Source organism: Fukomys damarensis, unplaced genomic scaffold (assembly GCF_012274545.1).
Source record: "Fukomys damarensis isolate Sample0158 unplaced genomic scaffold, DMR_v1.0_HiC HiC_scaffold_22, whole genome shotgun sequence".
In the NCBI taxonomy this organism is placed as follows: domain Eukaryota; kingdom Metazoa; phylum Chordata; class Mammalia; order Rodentia; family Bathyergidae; genus Fukomys; species Fukomys damarensis.
Genome location: NW_022900934.1, coordinates 12,481,251 through 12,489,302, shown reverse-complemented (window position 1 = coordinate 12,489,302; position 8,052 = coordinate 12,481,251).

The following is an 8,052-nucleotide window of genomic DNA, read 5'->3' as shown; positions in this document are numbered from 1 at the left end:
TTACTGTCCTCACACGAAGTGTGAACCCGCAGCTTGAAGCGGGAGATTGGAGGATGCAGGCCAGATCTACTCTCTGGCATCCTGGGCAGCGCACGGGGATGGGCCCGTCTTCCGAGTTCATGCACAAGCCGCAGCAGCCTCCTCCTGCCAGTCCCAAGATCAAACCAGGGGGCCTTCAGCGCTGCCTTTGATTAGCTATGCATGAAACTGGCTCAGTGGGGATGAATAGAAAATGAGGCTCGTAATTACTTGCACGGTCTGGCCTGAGCCCATGAAGAGTTACAGGCGCTGGACAGGCTTGGCTTCATGGGCACACAGCCCAAGCAACCCCGCGGGGCCTCCGTTTAGAAGAGCCTGCATTTGGTGTAATGCTCTGCTCTTAAAATTGCTGGTAAGTTGTGCCCAAGGGACCCCACATTTCCATTCTCTGTCTGGCCCTGCTTGGAAACTGCCTAAAAACCCTCTTCCTCATTTTCATTTCAATTGCTCTAACTCCTTTCCCAAACCTCTCAGAGGAGTGGGTGACCTGGGGACACCTCCAGGATTGGGATGGGGGGGTGTAGGTTCTCATGGCAGCCCCTGGCTGGTTGAGGATTGGGGTGCTCAGCCTCTGCTGTGTGGCTTCAGGATGAAGTCCATCTTCCATGGAGAGGGACACTGTTTAATCCAAGTACAGACACTGCCTGAGCCCCAAATCTATCAACAGAATAGCCAGGGCTCAATTATTCCCTGATCAAACCCATCCTGAAGCTGGACGGACAGGGCCAAGAAGTGGGAGAGGAAGAAACTACCCAGGAGCCTCTTAACTACAGTGTTGCACCTCTGGCCAGGTTCATTGCAACTTGACTTTCAGAGTAGGAGCACAGACTTGTATTGCCAGAAAGACTTCAGAGTGCTAATGAATCCTCATGAGTGTGGCCCTCTTTTAGCGGGACCTGCCAGTGAGCCCCCACTGTTCAGACACCGAAGGGTTCCTCTTGAGGAAAGAGTCATCTTTGATCTAGTCTTGCTTCTGGATACCGGAAGAGGGCAAGTCCTGTTCTGTGGAATACTGCAGGTCCAGCTCTAACTTTTGGAGCCCAGGGCAAAATAAAAGTATAAATAAGAAATTCTTAAGAATGTGAGTAGAGTCACCAGTCACATGTAGACCCATCTGAGCACAGGCCCTTGTGCAACTGTGAAAGTCACCTGCCTGTCCATCTGGCCCTGGAGGGGAGCGTGGTGGTGGAAGTGTCTGGAGGTGACTCAGGTTCAAGATCAGTGGGAGGAAGCAGGCTCTGGCTCAGGGCACCATCCGGTGCCCAGGCAAATCAGGACTATTAGATGGAAGGATGCAATCTGAGCATCCCAGAGGGGGCCACCGTCACCTTGACAACTGCCCTGCTGCACAGAGACTCCTCCTGGGGACCCCCTGTGGTGACCAAGGCAGATTGGATGCATATCATATGGCATTTGGTTTGTTCAAAGGCTCAGCTTTTGGGTTCCCTGAGGGCTGGTGGAATGTCAGGGGCCACCCCTGAGGCCAGAACCAAAGATCTGGGGAGGTATGAGTTGGGAGGAGCGTGTGAAGCGTGCCTCAGTTTCCCTACCCGGAAAGGGGCATGATAACAGCACCCGACTCCCGTATTGCTGTTGGGGGTAACAAGGTGGTAAATGAATGGCCAGGACTGGTTTATAAGCGGAGCTGTCACTACTCTTGCTGTCTTGTCCTCACTTCTGTCGGATGGAGGAAAATAGTCTCTGAGCGTGAGCCCTGTACGTGTGACTCCGTCTCCTCCGTGACAGCATGGCCGCCCAGGCCCTGCGTTTCCCACAGCCCTCTGCAGGTGCAGTATTCAGGAGAAGAACTCTCTGGACACTCATGAACTTGGTGTTAAAATTGCCTTGGTGTCACCCCGTCCCGAGCCTTGGCTCACGATGAGGTTGTGGGGACAGAAGCCCGGGGTCATGTCACACAGCCTGTTGTGGGTGTAGACAGAGTGGCCCTGGTCATCGCTGGATCCGTGCTGACCACTCCAGGTGAGCGGTGCTTCTGACCACAGCAATGTCAGGCCCTGGGCATTGGACAGGAGGAGCCGTGGTTTCGCCCAGGACAGAGACTGGGCCAGGGGCTTCCCAGCTCACAGGCCATCCAGCACCTCAGCTGACCACACGTCCCGAGGAAGCAGTGACATCTATGGAAACTTTTGCAGAGCTCCCCCGAAAGGGGCCTCAGCGTGGTGTTGGCCCACTCAGGACCCTGGTCCCACTGTATTTATCCCATCTGTCCTGTGGAGTCCCAGCAGGCAGTCCTGCCCAGGTCCGGTGTTTTACTGTCAAGCTGTCCTTCCCCACAGAAGTCTTCATTTGCTTCTGGTCACACGGCAGCTCCCAGAATACGCAGGGCCTTTTTGTGACGTGAGCATTCAGAAGAGAGGCTGTGGAAGGCGGAGGCAGAGACTGGACAGATGGTACTCCAGAGAGAAGCCATTACCAAGAGCTAGAAAAGGCAGAGAGGCCTCCCCAAAGCCACGGGTGGAGCACGGCCCTGCCGAGGCATTCACCTGGGACTTCCGGCATCCAGAACTAGAAGAGAGTCGATTTCTGTTATTTGAAGCCACCAAGTTTGTGGCAATTTGTTATGTCAGGGCAAGGAACTGGTATGGAAAGTGAAGAAATAGAAGACAAGACAGTTACCAGGGACTCTCAGGATGCTTTCTGACTCACTCTGTCTTTGATAATGTTACTAAAATAGATTTCTGGAGAAGGAGATGCGACATGTATACATTTCTAAAAGTATGAAACCGTCCCCAAGTGTTCGCCTCTTCTTGACTTGTGTGGACCAGGCAGTGCGTGTTCCCGACGGCCCCGCTCACCAGGAGGGCGGCTGGGCAGTGCCGTGTCTCAGTGCTCAGCTCCCAGCTCCGCAGGGAGACAGGACTGAGGGGTACTAACCACCCCGCCAGGGCACAGGCACGGAGCCACCCTGTGAACAGTTCCTGCCTGGCATCAGTGTGCTGGGTGACAGAACCAGGTCCCACTTTTCTCAGCCCGTTCCCCAGATCTGAGTCTGGGTTTGGGCTAGATACACCTTCCGACTTTCGTTGTCATTTTCTTTTCGGTCATTTCGTTTCCGTCGCTTCTGTGACCAAGTACCTTTTCTCCCAACAAAACATTAGCTCATAATGAAACAACCCAACCTCTGTGGGTGGGCCTCATTATCCTGCCCCTGGTGCCGGGTCTGCCTGTGTCCCCTCAGACAGAGGTTTGCAGAGCCGACCTCCCCCAAGAGGGTGTCTCCCTTGCTCCCTAGCACAAGTCACAGTCGTATTGGATCATTATTTTTAATGAGCCTATTTTTAAAAATAAGATCATTTCACTTCCCTGCTTAAGCCCTTCCCTATTCACCGTGTGGTCCTAGGATCAGACCCATCCACGTTACGGTTTAGATCTAGAATGTCCCCCACGGCCTCATGGGCTCAGAGGGGGGCTTTGGGAAGGGGATGGGGTCCCGGGGGTGCCACACTCACCAGTGGATTCTACGCCAGAGCTGAACGTGCTGGGAGCTGGTGGGGTGTGACGAGAAGAGGCGGCCACTGTGGGTGGGACCCGGAAGGGCCTGTCTCCCCCAGCTCCTCCCTCTGCTCTCCGCTTCCTGGGCACCATGACATGAACAGCGTTTCTCCGCTACCCCCTCTGCTGTGCAGTTGCTGCCTTGGAGCCATGGACCGAACCATGGACTGAAACCATGAGAGCCGAAACAAACCTTCAAGTATAGGTGTTGGGATGAAAAGTGGCTAAGATAACACCATTCCCAGGCCCCATGAGCCCGGCACGAATACAAGAGCAGCCAGGCCCATGAGGAGACACCTCCCTTCCTGCCCCGTTGCCCTCCTTTCTGTTCTGGACTTAGGCAAACCCTGCTCCACTGCAGGACCTTTGCACTTGCTGCCCCTACTTCCTGAAATGCTCCCCAAGCACAGTTTCTTTGGCTGCCTCTACCTTTAGTCTCAGCTCAAATGCTCTTTCCTCAGAGAGGTCCTTTTGATCTCCACTCTGAAGTAGCCACTGCTACCTTGCTCCTAATTCACTGTCTTCTTTCACCTTCGTCACAGCACATATCAAAGCTTTTGTCTGTGCTTTTGCATATTCATTTACTTGTCTGTGGACAGCCTCTTCCACCAAAATGACCACACCACCTGGGCACGGAACAAGCTGCCCCAGTAAATTCCAGATTCCAGTACCTAGAACAGCACCAAACATCCAAGGGCTCAAAAAACACGACTGAAGTACGGGAGCTGATAAATACATGAACGGATGCACTCTGAAATTAGGAAGAATTAAACAAACAAACAAACAAACAAACAAAACCCTACTGCCCTCGCGCCTCACAGAGCACAGCTTGAAAGCTCAGTGCGTTGTTTGTGGCTCCCAGCCAAACTCAGTGGTCCGCAGTAAGCACGGAGGCTGACACAGGACCCCAGCCAGCTGTGGCTCAGTGCAAAGGGACAGCGGGGCTGCTCCTCTGGGCAGGTCCCCAGGAAGAGGAGCAAACAGGCTGAGGCGTGCAGCCCGTGCCTTTACCTCGTGTCTTCTGCTGACATCCAACTGGGGAAAGCCAGTCCAGGAGGGGACACTGGGGTAGCTACTGGGGTAGGGACGGGAGGGTCTCATGTGCTGAGCAATAATGCAGATTACTGCAAAACTCACAACCACAAACTGATTCCAGAAAGCAAAGCTTAATGCAGGATGTTTATTAAGCAATGGGCTCCCTGAACGTGGTGGGAGAGGGGTGGGATTCTCGTACCTGTGTTGCCCTGAAGGAAAAGTCCTACTGGCAGCAGGTGGATCCAGTGTACTTTTTAACTGCAATTTCAGCTTTACACGTGGCTGCTGTCCTTGCCAGCCGACCCCTATCTCTTTACATGTTATTGTAGATCAGTTGCCTGCTGCTACAATAAAGAACTCTCAGTAGGTTGTCTGGAATTTCTACATCAGCGTGGCAGAGAGCCTGGTGGATAAAGGAACGAGACAGGCTGTGCTTCAAGGGGGATGGGCACCGGGCTCAAACACACAGCCGTGGGGCTTGGCATCCTGGGATCGGCCTCTCCCCAAACACCAGGTTCCCGGCCAGGGATGCGAGCCATGGGGGCCCAGCATCTTTTAACCGTGATGGTAAAACACCCCCTCCCTTCTCTAATCACCTGTGGCCGCCAGCATCACTTTGCAGTTTAGGGGTGCAGGAGAAAGGAGTGCGTGGTCAGGTGTCAGATCGATCACTGCCAAATCGTAGTATGCAGCCCCCAGGGCCATAGGACAGCTTCTAAGGGTTCAGAGGCACAAGCGCTTTCAAGAAAATCAGTTTTCGGGTCCTCCAAGGACACGTGAACTCTGTGGGCCCCGCTTGTCCGCTTCCTCTTTCCCTGACACCCTTCTCCCGCTTAATGCACAAAGCCAAGGTCCGTCAGTCGGTCAGGGCTGTGGCGGGGGCAGATGGCACTCGCGTGTCGGCTGATTTGAGGGTGGTTTCCTACGGGCGCTATTTAAAGCCTGTGGTTAGGATGACGGGAAATGACAAAGCAGGGTTTGGTACGCAGCGCAGGGCCAGGAAGGCGTTTCTGGACTCTGGAGACAAAGGGCTCTATGGAGACAGAAGCTGTGACCTCCCAGAGAGGACACAGCAGGCTGAGCCACCCACAGTGGGTCCAGTGGGAGGAAGAGCTACATGTCCCTCACCTTTCACCTCGCCACCGTGGCCCACCGCGAGGCTCAGGGCGCGCACTGAGGCGGGGCATTCACAGGTAGCTTCTCCACTTCCAGCTGTTTATTTCTGTGAACAAGGATCCAAACCACAAAGCTTAAAGGAGAGGGAGGGGAGAAAGCACTGGTGCTGATTCCCCTTCATAACATGGCACTGTTCCCTCATGCCTGCAGGAATTCTCCTTAAAACGGCCCCACCGCAGTTACAGCCGCACTGCTTACCCCTGCAATGATAGCTAAACTCAGAAGCTTTAGGGTCACAGGCATCAGCGTTCATTTGTGCAGGTTTTGATTTCAGTGATGATCAATACAATCGCCTTATTCTAAGGATAAAAATAAGTATACTCCCATCAAACTCCATCAGGGAAAGGCACATTCCAGGAGGAAAAGGAGTAATGCGAAATCCCAATATTGGAGTTGAGTCTTTCGTGCGTTTCTTCAAAACTGGTGATGGTAGATATTGATTGCAATGCTCTTGAGTTTTCACTTGACTCACTATGAAAGCGATGCAAAATTTCTTTTAGAATATGAAAAACTAAAACTACTGTGACGGCTTTAAACTTATGGTTTTAAAAATCAGGTGTTAAGCAAACATGTGATGGGCTACAGAGAACTTGAAATGAGAAAGATGAATGCTGTCTTCTGGGTCTTGAAAGTTTCCCAGAAGCCCCTGTGTGGAAGGCTTAGTCCCCAAGGTTGGCACCATCAGGAGGTTGTGCAACATGGGGAGGATGGGGTACAGTGCATGGTCCTTAAGAACACCAAGAACAGAGCCAGGCGTCGTGGTGCATTCCTGTAATCCCAGCACTCGGGAGGCTGAGGCAGGAGGATCTCTGTGAGTTGGAGACCAGCCTGAGCTACATAGTGAGACCCTGTCTCAAACAAACAAACAAACAAAGAACACCAAGACCAACCCCCAAAGGGACTGCAGGGTCCCAGCCTCTTGCTCTTGATGTTTAGCTCCCAGGCCATGAAGCAGATGATTTTGTTCCACTGCACACTTTTGTCACATGTTGTTGCCTTGCTACGGGCCCAAAGCAACCAGGCTACCAGGTCACGAACTAGCACTTCCAAAACTGTGAACCAAAGCGAACCTTTGCTACTCACATATTAGTTATCTCGGATGATTGGTCACAGTGACGGGACGCTGACTAACAATGATTCTGCGGAGCTCAGCAGGGCCAGATGTGTATGTGGGCTTCACGTTCTGTGGCTGAGAAAGCAGGAGATGGAATACGGGAAGAATCCAGAAGTCGTCCAGAACAGCCCTTACCTAGGGTCTGATGACAGCAGTAATGTGCTGCCAGGGGAGGAAAGAGTTGCTGGATGATCCAGAGAGCTCTTCTGTCGGGGAGCGGAGACTCACCCAGGGCCGGGGATGAGATTTGAGTACATGAGGGGAAAGCCACCTGGAAATTTGGCAAGAGAAAAGTTGCAAAGTCCTGAAAGCCTCTCTCCTGTAATGAGTGACGACATACTGTGCTCCCTGACTCCTGCTGTTTGCCAGGATTCCTATCTACATCCAGCTCTGTCTATCTTGCTGCACCTGCTCTCTCAAGGAGAGTCAAGGTCCTCCACTTCCAGACAAGGCAGCTGATTAGACACCGTGCCCAGATTCCACACAAGCCGCCGGAGTGTAGACATTTGAAGCCCAGTCATCTTCTAGCATTTACCCTTCGGCCAGTGGACTGAGTGACTCACCTCACTTTTGTTCGATTGGTTCATCACTCAGCCGTTCTGTTTTTTGTCATGAGGCCAGCGCTCCTGAGCTCTGGCTGGGTTCTGGGCTCGGTAGGAGCTCGCTTTGTTCTTCTTAACCATATGAGAGGCTCAGGGGGCTGATTCCCTGGTGGAAACCGTGGTGCGGGTCAGATCTCCCCTTCAGGCATGGGAAGGAGTGGGTGACTCCCCTTTCTGAGCCTGAGAGGGTAACAAACCTTAACGCCGCTTTTGTCTCCCTCTTTCTCCAGTCTCAGGGCCCAGGTCCTCTGCCCAGCCTGTGCCAGCCAGTGCCTGAGCGCTCATCCCCGTTCAGAGACCTAGAACTCTCACCTTCTGCCCCTGCTACCCAATTCCCAGCCCATGGAGATTCACACTCTCTTTTTACCAGACTTTCTGCTGCAACCACAAATCCAGCTGTTCAATCCCAGATTCCTCTGCTCTGGGTTTTATCTCAGTGCTGAGCAAAATGGTTTTATCTCTGTATTTACTAAAGCATTAGCTTATGGATACTGGGGGACAACGTACAGGGCCAGGGCCTTCTGTTCACTCTTCCCTGACTTTCCTCCTACTCCAGCCCATACCCTGTGGTCC